This window comes from Peromyscus maniculatus, chromosome 1, assembly GCF_049852395.1.
Source record: "Peromyscus maniculatus bairdii isolate BWxNUB_F1_BW_parent chromosome 1, HU_Pman_BW_mat_3.1, whole genome shotgun sequence".
NCBI classification, from domain to species: domain Eukaryota; kingdom Metazoa; phylum Chordata; class Mammalia; order Rodentia; family Cricetidae; genus Peromyscus; species Peromyscus maniculatus.
In genome coordinates this window covers 213,234,205-213,256,348 of record NC_134852.1, presented here as the reverse complement: position 1 = coordinate 213,256,348, position 22,144 = coordinate 213,234,205, and the positions used below count along the sequence as shown (strand labels likewise).

General features: G+C 46.5%; 1 long non-coding RNA gene across 1 annotated transcript in view; it reads right to left on the bottom strand.

The window, feature by feature from the left end:
• LOC143271192 (uncharacterized) overlaps positions 1-21,586 on the bottom strand; it is a 35,173-nt gene extending 13,587 nt beyond the window's left edge. The window contains exon 1 of the long non-coding RNA XR_013048420.1: positions 21,443-21,586. This is a non-coding gene — a long non-coding RNA (uncharacterized LOC143271192). The remainder of the gene's footprint in view (positions 1-21,442) is intronic.
• Between the last annotated feature and the right edge of the window lie 558 nt (positions 21,587-22,144).

Here is a 22,144-nt window from a genome sequence, read left to right as displayed (position 1 = left end):
AGGCAGCAGGGCCTCAGCTGTACTCATCTCTTCCTGCCTCCTGGGCCTGTGGGAATTGGGCATGCTCGTTTTTCTTAGCTGCTGGGGCTTCATTCCCTGAGATGGAGGCAGGTATAGGATGCAGGGGCTACTGTGTTGGGATCCTTTTTAGAGATCCTGTGATAGGTCAGCCAGCCGAGTGGTTCTTGATTCGAGTCCAGCACTTGCATAGATGTGCCCTGAAGTGTGTATGAAGAGATGACTGGGAGGTGGAGCTAAAAGCATACCCATAGCACTGTGTGGCCACACAAGTGTCTCTGGCCCAGGTCACAAGAGGAGTCAGGGCATGGGAGTAAGGAGGCTATGGTTTCCAGGAGGCCTGCTGAGATTAGAGGAATGTCCGGAGCCAAGAAGGAAATAAAGGAGTTAGGAGGAAGGTTGCTAGGAGGGCTTGAGGACAACCCTGCCATTCCAAGAGACCACCGTTGAATGTAGGACGTCAGAGTGGAAGCAGTGACAGGACAGCCCAGTGGTGTGATGCAGAGACGGGCCTCTTGCTCTGACATTTACTCACTGTGTGATTTCAGAGAAGATGCTCTTTATATGTAAAATGGGATAACTCCCCCGTCTATAACACAGTTGTAAGGGTCCCCAGCTGGCTGGGTCCTGTGTATATGTGAGGTGATCCTGTATCACTCTCTATGTCCATTTCTGTGGCCAGGTCATCATCAAAGCAGCAAGGCACTGAAATCCCACCCACCCAGGTTCCCTGTCCACCCACTCCCACTTCCCACTGCAGTCCATCTGGACCCAGACCCTCTCTCCTACAGTCATTCTCACACTTTATTATCTGCTGTGGACCTCCTGAGGGAAGGTCTGGTTCACCAAGAAACATACTTCCTGTAGAGAGAGACTGGACCCAAGAACTGGGGCAAAAAGAACTATAAGAGTTGTTTGTCCAACTGTACACAAAGTGCTTGTAATTAATGTACCAGCAAGATGCATTGGAAGGTGCTTGGGAACAGGTGCTGTGTAACACCTTGTATTACAGGATGCTCACCTGGGAGCCCCACATGGAGTGGCAAGGACATGACAGGGGATCTTGGCTATCATGCTCCAAGCTCTGGACCAGATATTTAGTGTATATCATTTGTTTCAGTCCTCTCAATCAGGGTTCCATCTTCACCTGGACCATGGGGAGAGGAACAGGGAAATTAGCACTTTTGCTTACATTCATATAGGGACCGGGAAGATGGCTAAATCGTTAAAGCATGGCTGTACAGCATGAGGACCTGGGTATGAATTCCCAGCACAAAGATAAAAAAGCTAGGCAGGGCAGCTTGCATCTGTAACACCAGAGCTGGGGAGGCAGAGACAGGCTGATGCCTGGAGCTTGCTGACCAACTAGTCCAGCCCATCAGGGACCTCTGGGTTCAATGAGAGCCCTTGTCTCAAAGAACAGAGTGGAGATCAGTCAAGGAAGGTACCTGACACTGACTTGTGGCCTCTACATGTGCACACGTGCGTGCACACACACACACACACACACACACACACACACACACACACACACGCACGCACACACGCATGCACACACACACACACACACACACATTACACACTAAAGAGTCACAGCAAAGAGTGAATTAAAATTATAATCTACACAGAATCTTGGTTGTATCCATTATCACATCATCCTGAGCTGAAAGAAAAACAGCACCATGGTGACACACCTGTGGTAGACCACCAGCCCACAGGGCTTATCATGTGCTAGGACCACAAAAGGGTCAGCTAGTTTCCATGTAAATCTTTTTATGGAGGCCTCAACTGCACCCCAGAGGCTAAAGTTCCTGTCATCCTCTGTCCTTCCCTGGTCCTTTTTGCCCATCTCTAGATCCATGGGCTCTCTATCCTGAGGACTTGTTTCACTGACTTCAGGATCTACCAAGGTACCTTCAAGAGTCTGCCTTGCTCCCCTTCAACTCTCCCAAGCAGGTATATCTCATGAGGAGCTGAGAGGGTGCCCCCCTTCCATTAATGCTACTGAAATACCCTGTGCCACAACAAACAATAACTCCTCAAGACTTCCTATTAACTAAACCCTTTGTGACACATAAACAACCTGGCTGTGGTGGCAGTGGGTGTGTGTGAGGGAGTAATCATAAAGCAAATGGACTCTTGAAAGTTTCTCGCTTTCACCATGAGTCTGATGGCCACCAGTTATCCAAAGCATTTCTGGTCTCCTACTTTGACTTGCTTTTCTCCATGCCACTCCCCACGTCTGCAAGTAGAGGGAAAGTGGAGGCCTCCAGATGCCACGAGGCTAATAAAGCTTGCTTTCTCCCAGCATGCTCTGTGCTGTCAGAAACCAGCAATTAACTTAATAGGGTTCTTGAAATGGAGTCGATCCGGGAAATGTGGCATGTGTTGACACTCTCCTGCTGATCCAAGCCGCCTCCCACCATTGACTCACAGGGTCTGTTTGCTGTTTGAATTATTTAGGAGCTTGTTATGTGAATTAAAAAGCAGCACTTTGCAGCGTTAAGTCTAATATTTTATGATCTTCAATTGATTAGCTGGGCTTGCAGGATTACAAGCAAAGGTTAAGGGAAAGCTCGCCTGAGACAGACAGGCAGCTCTCGCCAGTGTGGCTTGCATTTCAGAAACCTGCACATGACTCCAAAAGGAGCCTGCCTCTCTTGTCTCTCTGAGCATCACTTCTGGAACTGGATTCTGAAGGTCAAACGGCTCTGCCACCCTGAGGACAGCAGGTTCCCTGGGTCTTGAGTCCCAAAGGAATCTGGTCCCTTTGGCTCTACCTTGACTACAATGATCACTGCTGATATCACATGGTGCATGAAAGGACTGAAGCCCAGGCTGAACCTGTAAAGATAAAGGCTGGCTATGGAGGCCAGCTGCACAACTGGACGTGGGATGGATGTTCCCATTGTATGGACTCTCGCCAAGGGTCTGTGCAGCACACTCTGTGCATCATGAACTTCACAGACTGCCGAGTGCACAGGGGCCCCTCCCCCTGAGCACCCTGCCTGTTCTCCTCATCCAGCCTGCCAGAGACAACTGCTCGCTGTTCTCTACCCAATCCTCTGCAGCTAGAGGTTTCTTCCTAGAATAACTCAGAACCATGACATTCCCCTCCTCAAAAACCTTCAGTGGCTCCCCATTGCTTATTAAATGGCCATGTGTCACTTACCGACAGGGACACAGCCTGAGAAGTGTGTCACTAAGAGATTTTGTGGCTGTGAAAACATCACTGAATGTACTTATGCAAATAAGATGGTCATGGCATCACTAGGTGATATGGTATTATGAGACCACCAGCATACACACTACCCATCACTGAAAGAGTATGTCAGGACAAACTGCCCTAGCCAGCCTTTCCTCCTAATTTTCTATGGGCCCCATATGAACCACCTAGACAGTATTCACAGCCCAAAAGCTTTGTGTCTGCATACCTTTTGTGCATTTTCACCTCTCATCACATGCTAAAACCCTGCTAGTCCTAGATGATAAAGGACAGCTAAGCCCAGTGTAGAGCCTGCCATTTTATACAGTTAGTTTATTTCATCATAACAATCTTATCTGATTGGTGCCTTTATTATCTCCATCTTATAGGTGGATAATAGACTTAGACAGGTGGAGTAAGTTGCCTGAAGTCATTCAGCTAAAAGGAGCAGAGCTGGTGTGCAAATGGGAATAGTCAAGGCCTTTGTGACTTCACTTCTTGAGTGGCACATGCTTGTTCCTGCCTGTGTGGCCCCTCTCTGCTCTAAGTCAACAGTGTGTGATGGTCCAAGGCACTTATTCCATAGCATGAATTGATAAGGTGGAGGTAGAGGTCAGCCCTGTTCTCAATCTGGGGGTTTGGGAATGGGGGTCTTTGCTGTCATCCCAAGGATGTGACTGTGTGTACACATGTTAGGTGTTGACTCCAGCCAGTGGTTCTGACTGGATCACAGGTGGCTTCCAAAGTTACCATCCAGGGAAGAGCAGCTGGTACTACTGCTCTTTCCAAGAGGCAAGAAGAGGCCAGACAAGGAGCAAGGTCTGCTGGATCAGGGACTTGGGGTATCTCCAGGCTCCCTTCTTTAACCATGAAAACTCTGGGGAAGAGAAAGCCTCTCTGAGCTAGGAGTTTTCATCTGAAAAACGTTGACAACCATCTTCGCTGTGGGAGGAAATACAAAACTAAGTGTAACCATTCCTCTGAAGCCTCAGCACCACGCATCATGTAGTACGTACAGTCAGGAACTGTGGAAGGCTGGCTGACCAGTACACACACTACCCAGGTCAGAGTCCCCATGTCCTGCTTGCATGCTGGACCCCCAGCCTGGCATCTTCTCAGCCAAACACTTACCCAGAACCTCACAGGGTTGGCTGGGGAGGGGGACCCTTCATAGGACTGATGCAGCTGAGGAGCGAGGTCCTACTTCTCTGTGACAGCTGTTACATACCTTCTGTGCCTGTATCCTTATCCATAAAGATGAGGCAGTAACTGGATTACTTCAAAAGGTGTTTGGGAAGGGGCCATTATTTGATATGTGGTGTGTTACAGAGTGGAACGGTCCAGGGACACATGTAGCCGGCAGGCTAGGAAGGCAGATTTTTATGGGAGAACCACTGCCATCTTCAACATGTGGTTGTCACATCACTTTGTCTGTGAACCTTTAGTACCGTATGAGTGAGAAACAAGCAGAACACATGCACACGCATGCACGCGCATGCACACACACATACACCTTCCTTTTTATATACGTCATAATGAAGGCCATTGCTTTGTATTTTGGATTATTTTGAATTTTATTTGTTTTACAAGAGTGGTGCATGCATGTGACAGTCAGAGGACAACCTGCAGGAATCAGTTTTCCTGCCACCATATGGATTCTGAGGACGAAACTCAAACCATCAAGCTTACCAGTAGGCATGTTCCTCCCACTGGCCCTCAAGCCATCTCGGCAGTCATTAAATAACTAATTTTAAAAGTTAAAGGGAAAAAAGAAAGAAAAGAAAATACGAAGAAATTCTCAAGGCTAGGCAGGCATAGAAGTTTCCATATTATCCCTGCCTTTATTCCATTAGCAAAACCAGTGCCATGGACTCTGACTCAAAGAAGGCTGGGAAATGCAGTCTTTTTATGCACCCAAGAGGGAAGCAGACTAGTCTGGTATATAGTTTTTCATAAGGACTGCGACAGGGGAAATTTTAAAGAGTAAAGTGTGGCAAATACTGGTCCTATTTGATTTATACATAACATTCACTTAGTTCTCTTTGTCTAATGTCAATTTTCATTTCATTCCCTTATTACTGATAAGGGAAGGCCAGACTACAAGGCCCATCCAAGGTCGCCCAGTAAGTGGGGAACCCAAGAACATGCTCCACCCTGTCTCCTGGAAGCATACGGTCTTAAAAGTGTGCCCTTCTGGGACTCACACACCACATGTCTCTAGTGGGAAAGCAAAGCGGAGGGTGGAAACGTTCAGCAGATGTTTTGGGGTCAGCTGACATGGATAGCTCCTTCTGTAGCAGACCCATCAAACACTTCCCACACATCACATTAAAAAAAAATTATCCTTCGAAGCCCTGGGAGATATATTCAGCTACACATCGCCTTTATTCATGAGGAAACTGGGCACAGAGAAGGCATGTATGTGCCCCAGGCCCCACAGCTATCCCACAGGAGGGGAGTGGAACCTCTCAGTGACGATACAATTCATATGGTGTCCACTCATTTTCATCAAGACCTTGAGTACCGCTCTTGCTCACCTGGTGAGTCTGAGGCAAGCAGAGCACATGACTCCCTCACCTGCACCCTGGGGTCTAAGGTCAAGTCCCCCAAGGGTGTGTTGGTCCTCAGTGGAGTCACGGGCCACTTGTAACCATTTAGTAGGGTGGTACTATGGGCTCGAGGCCAACAGACACCCTTCTCGTCATGTCCAGTGCACCTGATGGCTTCATGAAGACGCATCTTAATGTCACTCTCTCGCCACCCTGATGTGTGAGCTAAAATCAACTTGAACATGGGTACCAGCAGCATGTTGAGAAAGTAGAAAGAACCAAGGCCACGTGGCCTGTCATACACATGTCACCCTGGCCCTCCAAAGCATTGCTCACATGGGACCAGGGCCACAGAGGCTGAATGGTTCAAAACACAAGAGCAGCGAGCTGGAGGGTCGGTAAACAGGATACGGAATTGGCCCTCAGACACTTAATGGGTATCTGAGGAGGGGACATATGCCGAAGTGCAGGAGGTGCCACTCACTCTGGACCACAATATAGCTAAAGCCTGGTTCTGATCCAGGAGGGCAGAGCAGCCCTGTACACAGATCTCCTTGTGAAATCTGTGAAGCTGCCACAAAGACACTCAGTTTAAGCCAGGCAGACTTGGCACAGAGCCAGACTCCACCATTCACTACCCCAGGTTGCTTGTCCTCACAGTTTCTTGATGTGTAAAATGGGTAGAAGGCCAAGGTAACTGTGTGAGGACTCAGTGGAGTTCTACCATGAAGCCATCTGAGGGTTGGCCCCACAGCCTTAGTACAACCTTCTTAACAAAAAACCTAATGATGGTTTTGATGGTAATAATGGTCTTATTATCCAAAGAGAGTTGTGACTTGTAGCCATTTTGCAATTAATTTGATCTCCCTTCATTTGCCATGGCCATGTGCTCTAGATTAGAGGACATAATTCTGGAGGCAAGTCAGTTACTTGGCCACACTTCATGATGCTATGGGAGACCAAAGCCACACAGTGAAGCATCTGGGGCCACAGACGCAGTCTGGTTCTCCCTGTACCTAGTCTTTAAGATCAAGATAGGCCTAGGGACATAGGAAGACTGCAAATTTGCAATCCTGGGCTACAGGAAAGTTAAAGGCTGGCTGGGGAAACCTAATGAGACCCTGTCTCAACATAAAAAAAAAATGCTTATGGAGCCTAGGTACAGTGCTCACCAATAATGGGAGAGTTTTTCAGGCAATTCCACATAGCTAAAAGGGAGGTTTATTTTGGGGTAACTCACAGCAAGTAAAGGGATAGGTTACAGGATCCAGGAGAGGTGAAGTGCAATCCAGCAGTGTTCTCTGGAGAACTCTGCTCGGTCTACCATCCAGCATCCAGGATCACCAGGAACCAAGAGAGCCAGGACAGCTGGATCTTGGGTCTTAAGGGCTCCCATGTCAGCCCGCCTCAGGGGTAGGTCATAGGTAGGCATGACGGTTAGAAGCCTCACTGGGAGTAGTACTTCCAGGTCAAAGCTGGAACAACTACCCACTACACACCAAGCTTGAATGGAGCCCTCAGTTTGATCCCCAAACCACAAAATGAAAAATAAAAAAATGTTGGTGCTGGGGAGATGCCCTGGTCACTAAAGCGCTTCCCACACAAGCATGAAGACCTGAGTTTGATCCCTAGAACTCGGTAAAAACAAAGAGCAGGGGTATGGGCCTGTAATCCAGCACTAAGCCAACAAGAGGATCCCCAGAGACAGATGGCCAGCCAACCTAGCCAATCTGTGAACTCCAGATCCAATAAATAAGAGTCTGTTTCAAACACTAAGGTGACTAGTGACAGGAAGACAGCTAATGTGGACCTCTGGCTTACACACACACACACACACACACACACACACACACACACACACACACGGCAATAGCTCTAAAGGGTAGGTGCCAATGACCTTGCCCTCCATGTTGGCCTTTCAGACATAGCAACCTCAGAGGCGTTCACTTACCATTATCTGATCTTGCAAGTGTGGGCAGCATACCCATACCTGGGCAGTCTGGCTGTCCGTGGGCCAGCACAGGTGGAGCCTTTCCAGTGAGTGATGATAAGGCAGTGTGCAGACCTGGAGCTGGCTGGGGTCTTGGCCTTCTAGCCCAGCTCTGCCATTCAGAGACCCTGAGACCAGAGATGAGTGGCTAGCCCACCACATCCATACTGGGGTGATGCTTCTTCCCACCACCCAGGGCTGCTGCAAAGGTCCCAGCAGCAGGGAAGGTAACCACAGTAGCTGGGGTAGGGCTTGGTACATAGTGACTGGTTCTGGGTGATGCCATGTATGAAGCTCCCCACGTACATCTCTCCTCACCGCCGAAGTCCTGAGCTGCTGAAGAACGGCAGCTATGCCTCCCGGAGACTCACAGAGACCGAACATCACTGCTTGTTGAATTCAAGACTAAGAGGGAAACTTAGACCTCAGGCTTTGCTTCCAAGGTCCGACCCTACCACATCCTCCCTAGGCATCTTTAGAAAGCTCTGAGTATATTCTGAGCCTCAGTTTCCTCCTACATAATGTGACAAGAAGAGGCTGCCTTGATAGCTGTGCATTACACAATGCACATTGAAGTACAGTTCCTAGCACAGAGGAAGTGGAAGCGAGTGTCAGCTATGATCACATTCATGTCTCCAGCTCCCCGCACTGAGCTGCATGCTGCTAAGCAGCTGATAGGGGATACATAAATGACCTTCATATCTGGACTTCTGGGTCTCTGGGTAGACAGTCAGAGATCTTCCACAAATTCTTTCTCAAAATAGGACTCCAGGATGGGAGGCGCCACTAAGGATGATCATTGTCCACATTAATCCCACGGAGTAAATAAATAGCATGGCATGTGGAGCCAGGCCAGGCCTTCCAGAAATACTCAGGCCCTGGTTGTAGCTGTGACATTGAGACCCAAGGCTCTGGCCAGTTTGTGTATCACCCCACCCACTGGACACTAGGCTGCTATGGCCCCAGTGGGCTCTGGTTCCATAAGCTGGCAGCTAGTGCAGACTCCACCTCAGGTGGGCCTGGCTAGCCCAGCAGGAGCCAGTCTGGGCCACTGGCTTCAGAGAGGAGGAAGAACAGGCATGACTCTGTGACCAAGGTCAAGCCAAGCCAAGCCAGTCTAGGGTCAATAGAATCTTTGGCCAAAGAAGTTAAGGACTAAAGCCTCAGGGTGTGTCACTAGGGGGACGCTGTAAGGAGACTGTAGAAAACTGAGGCTGCTGCTCTGGAAGTGAGGACGGAGTTCCTAGGCCTACAGCTCTGCAGGTTGAGGTCTGGGATGACCCAGAACCAGGACAGTTCTCAAACATGGAGGAAGGCAGGAGGAAACCTAGGAGTTCCCTTGGGCAGCTGTCACGACCATCCTCAGGCTCATCGAGCAAAAGGACCCTTCACAGAGCTCACCCTCATCACACCAGGTAAGGTGGAAAGAAGCTGATTTCAAAAAGAAAGGTCTCCACTTGTCTGGCATCATTCTGGAGAACCTACATCTGCTAGGAAATTGTGCTTGTTATGATTCTAAAATACATGATCTCCAAATGGATGAATTCGTGTGCAACCTTGAGTACAGACCTTGGTGCTTAGAGAGGATGGTCTTCACCTAGTCTGGTATGCACGTTGCAGAGGAAGTGTCTGTACACCCACCCTCCATGATTTATTGACTACCTCCCACATACCCAGCATTGATCTTTGGTGAGCCTGTCCCTCTGAAAAATACCTTCTGGAGAGAAGACAGACAATAATGCTAAACAAAACAACAAGGCCATTTATGTTAGAGCATGTGTTAGGAAGGCAACAGCCTCACCATGGTGAGGTAGCCTTGAAGGACCTCTTGGCAGTGACAGATGAACAGAAACAAGACAGAATCAAGGAACAAACTATGCCTGGAAGGACAAGGTTGGGAGGCAGGGGCATGTGTGGGGAAGTCAGGGACAGCAGAAAAGGAGTTTTCCTAAGTGTACTAACTTTTGTTTCCATTGAGAGCCATTTGAAGCTCTCTGAGGTAGCTCTCTGGGCCTTTGAGGGCAAAGTCCCATTGCCAGCACCCTCTGGTTAGACAAACTGAAGTCAGAGACAGCAAGTAAAATATTTAAGGCTACTCACAGAGGAACCCAAAGCTCAGTGACCTTGCCACAGAGCCAGCAAGGGACCTGCCATTCTCAGATCTGTCTCCCGGGTCCACCGGTGTATCCCATGCTGACCCCCTCAGGGACCCAAGAGATGAGCAAATCCTGGACTCAGGGCTCTAGTTCTGTGATTCTGGAATTTTCCATCCCAAAGTCCGGCATAGGCAACTGGAGAGTTCTCTGCCTTGTGGTGGCAGTGGATGAACTCCGAGGGAGTGGGGGATCCAAGGAAGGCTATTGAGTACTTAGCTATTTTTATTCCTGCCACTGTTAATTCAGCTATTGACAGAGAAAGTGGGGTCCCACTCTGCTGTGTTTTGTGTCACATTCTCTCTGTGACTGACTTGACAAAAATTAAATTGCCATTACTTGTCATTTGTTTTGCATAAAAGCAAGCAGAAAGGCATCTCAGATGGCCGAGTACCCACAAGGACAATGATCCCATTGTTTCCACATTAGGACAATATTCTCCAGTTTGAAACTTAAAACATTCGAATTAGCAGCTTTGTTTGACTGCAGTGGCCATGGAGAGCAGGACTGACACCCGCCCTGGACTCCAGACTGCAGCCAAGGAGCATAATTTTCTCTCATTTCAGTCTAGACCCATTTTTTTAAAATCATTATCCTTATTGTACAAATGTACCCCCCAAATGTTGGAAAGGAAGAAGTAGTCTTTCACCTGCTGCCTTGCATTGGTGATAAATTATCTAAATGCCATGAAAATTCCTTTAGCTGAATTCAAAATCAAACCAAACGGTCATTAACCCACTTGAGATTTGTTCAGGTGTCGAAGGAAATCAGTTTCTCAAAGTTACTCCTAATTTCATTTCCTCCCCTTTCAGAAATGATCGTCATCTGAACATGACTGATGATCTTCTAAATCAAGATTTGAGGTGTATTTAGAAGATTTGATTCTGAAATCATACCATCACTGTCACATGGGATGTTCAGAGCAGTCAGCAAGGCTGAGATTTTAACACCATGAAAGTAAATAGTGTTCTGAAGGACTCTAGTTTACATGATTACTAATGGGTTTTTTGTTTTGTTTTGTTTTGTTTTGTTTTTGTAACAAAACTGTCACTGTTCAATCAAGTGTTGGGTATTCAAAAGAACCCCGTCACTACCTGTAAGATCAAGGAGGGGACACACAGAAAGCAGCAAAATTGTCACCGGCCACACAGGAAGAGGCAGCAATGAGTGATTTTTAAATTTTAAAAAGTTCACCTATATGGCTGAAAATAAAAAAAGCAGGAAAATGAAAAGAGAGAATTTCTTATTAATCTGGTAAGAACTGACCTGAAGTTTGGAGCCAGTGCGGTAATTAAAATGGGAAAGACAATACCAGGCAATGGAGACAGCAAGTCAGAGGAGTAGAACAGTGCATGTGTGTGGATGCTGGAATCTTCCAACTTAAAAAGTGCAATTTTAAGATTGAAGTGTTGTTATATTTTAAGAGGTTGATTTTTTTCTTTACAAGAAAAGAAAAGAATAAAGGCTACTGGCTGGTAAGGAAAGAAACAGAATCATCTTTTCTTTTATAGAAAAAATACCTATTGTAAATGTCTTTTACTTTAAAAAATGCATGTGATTATCGTATAATCTCAAAAATAAATATTTTTAAAGGCAGAGAGATAAAGCGTAAATCCTAATCTCCCCTCAAAAAATGCTTGTGAAAAAATTTTAATTTCATTTCTTTTTTTTAATGTTTAAAGTGTCCCTCCATTTATTCTTCCAAGAGAGGCTAAATGTTGGTTTCAGCAGAATGGACATTCTGTGTGGAACAAACTGATCGTACTTGGTTTTCTTATGCTTGGGTTTTTGAACAAGCATCTATGGAGGTGGGGGCGAGTAACCTCGTCAGGCAAAGACAACAAAGTCCCGGATCTAGATTCCTACTCTGATGTCGGCTCCTGGAATATCGGAGACATTTTTAGTTCCAGCAGAAACCACGTATTCCTTCAGAACAAATCAAATGTCTTTAAAGAATATTTCTGTTTGAAAAAGAATTAAGCTCTCCTGAAAGAATTTTAAAGGTTGTGATTTTCACAGTCTGATAAAGCAGCACCTTTAATGAAATTCTAATTAGCAATTTCATGCACTTGCTATTAGTCATATCAGATTAGTGCACATTTTCACAGCCTTCCTTTAATTAAGTGCACTTATTCCAAGTTTCAAACACTTTCCTTATAAGATGAAAACTGTGCTGAAATGTTATTTAGTAAACAGAGGAAGTGTGAACGTGTAGGTGTGCGTGTGTACAGGGGCAGACATTTTAACTGTCTACTGAGTCTTTTACATGGAGAGTTTGGTGACATTGGGTTTCTGTATCTTCTTCCCTTGTTGTCTCGATATTTTCTTGTATTTCCAAAGGAACTATTCATGTTTGGTTTGTTTGTTTGTTTTTGTTTTTTGCTTCAAATTTTTCCTTTTTCTATGTGTGTTTGGTAGTTAGTTGAAACATTTTCTTTTCATATGGGTTTGGTAGGGTCAAGGGGATGAAAATCTGAAATAAACTGTACAAAAATGTGGTAACTAATTTTAAGAGGCTCCTCAGAAAAGCATGAGTGATCTTTTACCTGTGCAATAATCCTACACCCAACACCTCTTTCTTGCAAGGACCTGCTTTCCTTTAAAAACAGCCACAAGAGTCCATTGCTCCTCCTCTGTTCATGAAAAGGGCACAGGAAGGATCAGCCACACGTCCTTACAAAAAGGATCCCGTAGCATAGCTGAACTTCACGTTCCACCCATCATTTCCAGGCAAGGCAGAGCCAAGCTCCAGGAGCCCGAGTCTCCCCGATCATCCTGTCCTCCCAGCCTGCTGAAGGCCCTCTTCAAATCAGAGAGATTGTATTGTCTGGGAATCAGTTAGATCTTATCTGCAGCCCTTTGTTAAAAGAAAATTGTATTGCCTGTTTTGCTTAGAGGTTTGAAACTTGTAATATATTAACTAATAGCTTTGCATCTCAAGCATATGCAGTCTTGTTGATGTCATTCATTTATACTGTAACATTTTTGACATTTTTAGATGGTCTCTTGGGAACCCCAGGCCTCTTACCAGGGCCCTCCATGAAGCATGTTTGCGTAATGGTTACTGACTGACATCTCAATAACGTGCAATGCACGGCTCCAGTGCATCTATTGAAGAGTGTGTGTGTGTGTGTGTGTGTGTGTGTGTGTGTGTGTGTGTGTGTGTGCCTTTTAATTCATGGTCCACTTTGTCATGTGTGAGCCATAATTTAAGCTAATAATTACCAGACATGAATTCAATGAAACATTGGTGTCTACACTTAAAAAAAAAATAGTCCTGAATTTTAATGCATTCGGAAAACGTTTGCCTAGGGCCAGCCTGGGTCCAACACGCATATGGAAGCATTTTAAAAGTGATAAATGGTTTGGAATCTACCCTGTCTACTGGTGTGCTTCTCAGGAAAGAAAATTAGAGCTAACAGGTGTTAGATAGGGAATGCTGGGGCATTTTAATAGAATTGTCAAAATGTTGGTACCAGATGTTGACATTAATGCACGCAGCTCGGAACGTAATGCTGAGCTGCCATTTAAATGATTATTTGTTTAAATTTCAAGTCCCCGGCAGGAAGCCCTCACTTTGGTGAGCACCTTTCCCTCCACACCACCCCCTGCTCTTTCCCCTACGATTTGCATCAAAGTGTAGTGGCTGTTCGGCTCCCATATGCATGCTTTAAATAATCCATGCCTGTCAAATTTCATTTTTTCTTTTCAGATCATACTCATGGCATTCCTGTCCTAGGCTGCCTTGAAGTCGACCTCGATGTATCCGTATATGAGGGGGAAAAATGATTTAAATACTGCCAGTTACAGGATAATTAATCTTTGAACTACTCGGTAACTTCAAATGTATATCCCAAGTAATCTGCATGAACTTGTAATTACTGTGTATTTATACGATATTTTCCATGTAATCACCAAGTTGTTACATGGTGATGTGAGCCTTGTAAATTACAGTGATAGCAGAAAGCTAATCTCACCCATGCCGCGGCAGCAGCCCATGAAGGAACCACCGGTTGACTGCAGTTAGCTCATGAAAGGCTCCAGAAGGAATCCGTATTTTAGAGGACATGAGGAGCTGGCAATATCACCCAACTTAAGAAATCTCCAAAGACTGAAAGATTGGAGTGAGGACAAAGGGGGCACTTTTCATCTAGCATGCACTCAAGACTGGAATTGGCTTGGCCACTTAGTGCTGCTCCAGTTGAAATACAATGGGGGGGGGTTGAGTGGGAGGTGTCTAAGCCAAAGCCACCATCCAGTCCTTGCTCTGCATTCTGTGGGTACTTAAGGAAGGTCCTGAAATAAATTCCTATGTGAGTTTCAACCTTTTCATACTAAGGCATCATGTCTCAGCTCTCCAAGAACAACTTCTTTCCCAAAGGAAGTACATGTCTATGTGAACTGGTGTGCGTGTGTGAGTGCGTGCGTGCGTGCGTGCGTGTGTGTGTGTGTGTGTGTGTGTGTGTGTGTGTGTGTGTGTGTACACTAAGATGTCTGAGCTGTTATAATGTCCCCCAAGCTCACACTGGACCATTACTTGCAAAGCCACTGCCTACTCAGGGAGGACCTGGGTTCTTGCCTTTGTCCTCAGGGAGACTACTAAGGCTGCTTCTCTTTGGCACCTGGCAGAATGAGGGAACAGGCCTTTCTGGAAGCTACAAGAGACTTGAAACAGGCAAGGAGACAGAGAAGCTGAGCTTGTCTGGGCTTTGGAGTCAGCTGAGCCCCTGCAGCCCTGCACCTGGCTCCCACATTGCCCAAGACAAGGTTCTCAAACATTTCCGGCTGATGGCTGGCAGTGAAGGTCTGTCTATCTAGAACTTCTCTTTCCCATATAGGATCTACTAGCCATGTGAGGCTACACAAGTTATTCACTTTTTAATAGAAAGACCTTTTCGTACCAGCCACGTCCCACAAGCTCAGGGGCCATGTGTGGCTGGTTGGTGGCCACCTTATTATAATGTAGGCTATTTCCAAGATTGCTGGGCAAGAAGTCAAATGTATTTTCCAGTCACCCTCCTGATTGTTCCCAGCCCGAAACACTAGAGTGTGGGGATCAAAACTAGAGCAGCTCTCCTGAGCCTGGAGAAAGGCGTCCTTGCTTCCTGGATAAGACCTCTTCTCCCCGGCACCGTATCAAGGGCCAGAGATAGGAATGGAGACCAGTGTTACTCACACCCTAACAGAGCCTTGTGAAACATGTGAAGCCAGGGAGGGGGGCTCAAGTGACCTGTGGCTGATTCTAATGCTGAACTTGCTTTGCCAGAATAATTCCAAGATACCATTTTCCTTCCAGGAGAGGAAACTCTAGGCCCATTTGCAAGTGGGAAATTCTAATTGCTCATTATTGCTTATTGTTTTTGTTATGTATACTGTTATTTGCTATAACAGCTACTTGATAAATAGTAGACATATTTCATCATTGTATCAGAGATGTGCTAGACGGTCTCACAATGACCCTCTGAAGCAATGTGTTAGTCCCATCACTGTAGCAAACAGCTGAGGTAAACAAGGAGAAAAAAATAAAGTTCGGCTCTTGGTCTCAGAGGATTCAGTCGACTGCTGGACACACGTGATGAAGCAGAGTGTCATGGTGGCAGAAGCATGTTGCAAAGTTGCTCACTACAGTAATCAGGAAGGAGAAAGAGACAGAGAAAGACCCTGAATAAGAAATAACCACCTCAGGAGCTGGGAAGATTGCTGAGTTCTTGCTGTACCATCATGAGGATCTGGGTTTGATCCCCAGAACCCACATTGGCAGTACATGCCTGTAACCCTAGCAACCACCAGTCAGATGGTCAGATTCCAAGGCTTCAGTGGCTGGCCAGCCAGTCTAGCTGAGCTGGCCAGCTTCAAGTTCAGTGAGAGACTCTTCCCTGCAGAAGAAGGAGGAGGAGGAGGCAGAAAAGAAGGTGATCTAGAAGACACCAGGGTTAGCTTCTGGCTTCCACATGTACCTGCACAAGTTGGAACTCCTGCACACACATTTGCACACTGCATACATTACACAGAAAAAGGAAAAAATGGCAAAGCCCCCAAGGGCATGCCCCTAGTCACTTACTGCTTCTAGGAGGCCCCACCAAATGTTTCCATCACCTCCCAATAATGACTTTATTGGTAGATCAATACATCAAATAGATCAGGTTCCTCGTGATCCAATAAATAACCATCAAATGTGGGCCTTGTGGGCAGACACTTCATATCTAAGCCATAGCAGATATGAACTGCAATTCCATGTTACAAATGGGAAAATAAAGACTAAAGTGTATTCAGTGACTCTCCAAAGCAACATGGCTGATCAGAAGTAGACCATTCCTATAATCAGGCCAAATTCTGCTCCCAAGAGGCAACCAGAAAGCTAAGTAGACTTTCAGAACCCTCAGCACAGCTCATTCCTGGCTACAGTTTCTTCATCTACTTCTCTCTTCTAAGAGCTATTGGTTGCTCAGCCCTGCCTATCTCCATCAGCTTCTAACTTATCATCTCCACCCACAGCCACAGTCTTCCACAGTGGGACTCTGTGGCTCCTCCCCTCAGAAGGCAGAGTGTATCTTCTTATAGAATACGTTTTTTTAGTCTAGGCTAGCCTTGTGACTTCAGGTAGTGTATGGTCAGGGCCTGAAATGTCCTGCAAGAGCTCATGTTTTTCAGCACCTGGTTCCCAGCTGGTGAAACTACATGGGGAGATTGAAGAATCTCATGAGCTGGAGCCTGGCTGGCAGAAGTGGGTCACTGGGTCACTGGGTCAGGCCTTTGAGGATTGTAGCCTAGCCCCAGCTTCATCTTGAAAACTCTGCTTCCGGTCTGTCACTGCCATGAAAGAAGTCTGTGATGAAAATTTCCATTGCTGTACAACAGCCCTCTACAGTGACATGCCTTCCCTGCCATGACAGATTGTGTCCTCTGAACCATGAACCCAAATAAACCTTTCCTCCCTTACCTACTTCCATCAGGCATATGGTCGGAGAAATGAGGAGAGTAGCTAACACAGCCAGTAGAATATGGTAGAAGCAAACTAGTACCACTCTGAACCTGTCCTTCAGAGGCCTCTCATCCTCTTTCTGTCTCTGTCTCTTGCCTTCCACCTCCTACTACCACCACCAGATTTGGTGCAGCTAATCTGGCAGATGGTGCTCAATGGTCCATTTATCCATTGCCCATCTGACAAAGGCAAAACTTCCTGCCCCTTCAGCTAACTACAGGTAGAGGAAGATGCTTACTCAGGAAAGACAGTGCCTTGTGTCAGCCCACAGAGTCAGATGCCCAGAGGAAAGTGTCAATTCCTTCCCTGCAGTCAGCAGCCAGCAGGGCTGAAGGAGGCTCACCAGACATGTCTCCAGTGTTCCCAATGGATCCATTGACCCCAGAGATGCCCGGGTGCACAATAGGCCTTAGGGTAGGAGGTCTGAGACCTTAGTGTCAGCAGCTGTGAGTGAAGCAAACACTGAATGCATTCTGTAGAGATGGATGGGACATGTAGAAAGTTGGATTGTGACTAAGCTATGCAGTGCCAAGATCCTCCCAAGAGTATCTTCAAGATGGCCCATGGTGATCACTTAAGCTTGCCAGTATACAAATGAGTCCCTAGGATCAAGATTGCCAAGCGTCTTACACTCTGCATTCCCTCGATGCATAGGCTCATTCCCCTAGTGTATGCAGCAGGACTCAAATGGGCACAGGGAGAAGTACAAGGTCTAGGCTTGCAAAGAACTTGCTGATGGTTAGGTATAAAGAAATGAAGGGATGAAGCCAAGAGGTGGTGGCACATGACTTTAATCTCAGCACTTGGGAGGCAGAGGCAGGCAGAGCTCTGAGTTTGAGACCAGCCTTGTCTACAGAGTGAGTTCCAGGACAGCAAGGGCTACAAGGAGAAACCCTGTCTCAAAAAAAAAAAGAAGAAGGAGGAGGGGAGGAGGAGGAAGAAGAAGAGGAGGAGGAGAAGAAGAAAGGGGAAGAGGAGGAGAAGAAGGAGAAATGAATGAGAATGATGCCCATTAGAGAATTTCAAAGAGAATAATAACTGAAATTCATAGGCACTTGGCCCTTGCCAATCCTCTTCCAATTCTTCAGGCACTCATTCATTCATTTAGTCTTCATACATCTATTATGAAGAATTTGTTCCCTGCCCTACTGGAGGGATGACACACATGTGGTGACATTTGGTGACACATAGGTATTCTTGAAAACACACATGAAGACTAAGGGCATGGAAGCTGAGCGGTAGGCTGATGTATTAATAAATGATGTGTTAGTTCATTTCAGTGACATGGTTATTGGATGTCAATATTCTGTGAGAGGCATCTGATGTTTTACACACTAAAATTCTTAATGCATCAAAATGATCAGAACATTAAAAGATTAATTAAATGTAGAGACAGACAAAAGTAATCCCTTATGCCAAATTCCAGTCCTCCTGACTGCCTTGAAGTGGCTTCTATCCAACAAAAGGAGCCCATTTTCATTTGGATGCAGTTTTCATCCAGAAGAAGCTTCAAAGAATGAATGTTGGAGGCAAAGGAGAGCTCAGTTCTCAACACAGCCAGCAGCCTAGAGGCTTCCAGGGCTGATGAGGCAGGCAGAGCTCAGGGGTCGGTGAACCTGAATTTGAACCCAAGAACTGAATGTACTTGAGTCAGTTAGTTCTCCACTCAGCATGAAACTATCTGGGGGCAAAGGGACAGGAAGGAACAGGAGATACAGGGCTTTGTGAGCAGCAATTGAAATCCTGTAAACCATTGTGCTCAGGCTTTTCAAAGGGTGCACCAGGGCTGGAGAGTCAGTTCATTGGTTAAGAGTACATACTGCTCTTGTAGAGGACCAGAGTTTGGTTGCCAACATCCACTGAGGCTGGTGGGCATTTCAGGTGATCCCTAGAGGAGAATTGGGCTATAAATATGAAATATCCTTGTCCCCAAAATGTGTTTAATATTTTGTCCCTAACTAGAGGTATTGTTTTGGAAATTATGAATCCTTAGGAAGTGGAGAAACTGGGCCTTTTGCACATTAAGCTTGCTATCTACTACTGAGCTACATGCATGACCCCCAATATGGTAGTTATCCATGATATAGCTGTACCCATATTAACTAGTCTGCGTATGTATGAAGAGGGAGAATGCAGAATGCATGGGGACACAGCCTCAGTGGTGGAGTCAGTCGGTCTATCTGGATTCAAGGCTCACAGGTCTTACTCTCTGTATGGCAATGCCAGACATGACACAACTCTCTTTGTCTCTGCTTCTTGTGAGTATAGGTACGGATGTGCTGGGCGAAGACATTTGGGAAGGATGAATCAGTGTGTAATAGACCAGGGATACTGACCACTCAATAATTGTGTGTGTGTGTGTGTGTGTGTGTGTGTGTGTGTGTGTGTGTGTCTGTGTGTGTGTGTCTGTGTCTGTGTCTGTGTCTGTGTCTGTGTGTCTGTGAACTCAGAAAAAAAGCCAAACTTCATGTCTTGTAACTCATGAACCCCACACAGTCAGGAGATTTACCTATGAAAGCACGCTGTTGCTGTGAGCCCCAGAAACATGGGCAATGCCTCATGGTGGGTCCTGTAGTCAAATCTCTTTTGCACTCTAGTCTAAGATGTGAGTTGGGGAAGCTGCCTCTGCCATCTGGGCCATATTTTAGGGTCCCTTATCCTGAAAGAGCCCATTCATGTGTATGTGTGTGCATCTATACATAAGGGTGCATGTGAAAGCCAGAGGTCAGCCTTGAGTGTTGTTCCTCAGAATACTGTCCACCTCAAGGCAGGTTCTCACTGGCTTGGCACTTAACAATCGCACTAGGCTGGTTGTCAGTCAGGCCCAGGGATCCTCCTGTCTCTGCTCCACCAGTGCTGGCATTACAAACGCATGCCACAGTGCTCTGCTGGTTTGGTTTGGTTTGTTTTGCTTCGGTGGCTTTCTTCCCTGAGCTGTCTCCCCAGCCTTGGAAAAGCATAGAAAAATTTTCAGTTGCCATTAAATAGTATCTGACCCTTGGATTCCAGCTGGACAGCCCCATGCCATCTTCTCTGCTAAGGAAAGGACAAGGTCAGTACCCCACCCCACCCCCTGCATCCCACTGACACTAGTCTTATGACCCAGGGTATGACCCCCACCACTTGGGGAGCCCTTAGAGTCATCCTTTTTCCCAGTTAACCAATCCAAATTCACCTCTAGAAAAGAAAAACAGAAAACATGAATCCACCCCTCTGACCTTCTCCGTGTTTTCCTTCTGACTTTCTTTCCTTCCTTTAAAACAAACTTGGCATTTTAAGCAAGATACCAGCATATATTTATGGGAGTTTAATAACTTCTTCCATTAATAACATAGACAAACTAATTTACCCAAACGTGTCTGTTTTAAACTCTGGGAACAAAGAGTAGGAGGATGGAAATCAATCTTGCCTTTGTACTTGAGCCACTGACCCGTTAAAGCTTTGAAGATCATTTCTTTAAGAAATTGTCAGGAGTTATTTAACCACAAACAGCAGCTACCTTCCCATTCCAGCTGCGTAATCAAGCAGAATAAATTAGTGTGTTTTTTTTTAAGAGTTAACTCTATTTTTTTGGTGTGTGTGTGTGTGTGTGTGTGTATGTGTGTGTGTGTGTGTGTGTATGTGTGTGTGTCTGTGTGTGTATGTGTGTATGCGTGTGTGTGTATGTGTGTGTATGTGTGTATGTGTGTGTGTATGTGTGTGTATGTGTGTGTATGTGTGTATGTGTGTGTATGTGTGTATGCGTGTGTGTATGTGTGTGTATGTGTGTGTATGTGTGTATGTGTGTGTGTATGTGTGTGTGTATGTGTGTGTATGTGTGTATGCGTGTGTGTATGCGTGTGTGTATGTGTGTGTGTGTCTGTTTAACTCAAAGTCCTTTACAACAATTTGACAAACAGGCCTCACAGCCAACAGCAGCAAACTCCCCTGGTGCTGGAGCAGGCAGCCATATGAAAGTTGCTGATCAGACATCCCTGCTGCAGAGGCCCGGGTGGTGCCTTTAAAGCCGGCGTAATGAAGCTCCTTCACCAGGAGGAGCAAGCACAGGCTTGGGACTTGGGCGCCCTTCACAGGGTGGCAGGTTCTGGCCTAAGCCCTGAACACCCACTCTATGGAGGGACCCAACACTGAGAAAGCACAGGTCAGTCTGGCCCCAGGGCCAGCACAAACAGTCCTTCCCAAGTCTAGCCAGCTTTCCTCCATACAAACCGTTCCAATCCACACTGATAAGAATCAGTCTCCGTGGGTCTTGAAAGAGTCAAAGGCCCTTCTTAATCAAATGATCATCTGTTCATTTTTAAAGGTTGGCTGGTTCAATTAAGACCACAGGCAGAAGACAGGCCGGTCATATTACCCTGGCCGGTCGCTGGTCCCGAAACCTACCTTTGACCAGCCTGCTCCTGGGCCAGCTTGGAATGCTCTGGGCCCCAACCCAGTGAAATTCAACCCCTGCTTCAAGGCCTCATGCTGGTCCTACCTCCTTCCAGAAGCTCTCTGGACCCTGTGAGCAGTGACCACCACTACCCCTGCAAGCCACAGCCATACCTTACGGTCCTTTGTAAAGCTTTCCAGGCCCCCTCAGTTGCTCTTCAGCTCCCAGGAAGGCAACTCCTGAGGAGGGTGATCACAGTGCCCCTTCATGGGACAGACTGGCCTAGCAGCAGTACCCTTTGTTCACTTCAGGGTTGCTAGGCATCTCTCACTTTGTGCTGCTCTAGAAGGTTCCCTATGAGTCAGCTGTCTGGAATCTAGAATGTAATCCTTCCATTCTTCCAGAACAAAAATGATCTGAGATAACATAGTGAGGTCCTCTGACCAATCTGCCCCATGGCAAACACCAGGAAGGTGTCAGGTGGCTGGCCAGCCCACCCAGTCCCACTTTGCCTTCACTATACCTGCCACAGAAACCAATAAGAGGTATCTGTCACACAGCTCATAACCTGGACAGCTCAGCCAATGGACTTAACCCACAGAAGGGTTAAAGAATGAAGGAATGAATGTCCTCCAATCAAACTAGGAACTTAGCCCAAACCTGCACCACAGCGGCGCTTCCGTGGGAGACACAGTTGTCTCCACAGTTTCAACCACCCAGCCCTCCATAGTACATGAAGGAGCTCACTCATGCCCCTCTTCTGCTTCCTCACCCTGGTTGCACATAATTGAAAACAGAGGGGGCTCGGAGATGCATGGGTCTATCAGGCTTGACTGGCATCAACACTGGGGACGTGGATGGGAGAGCAGGATGAC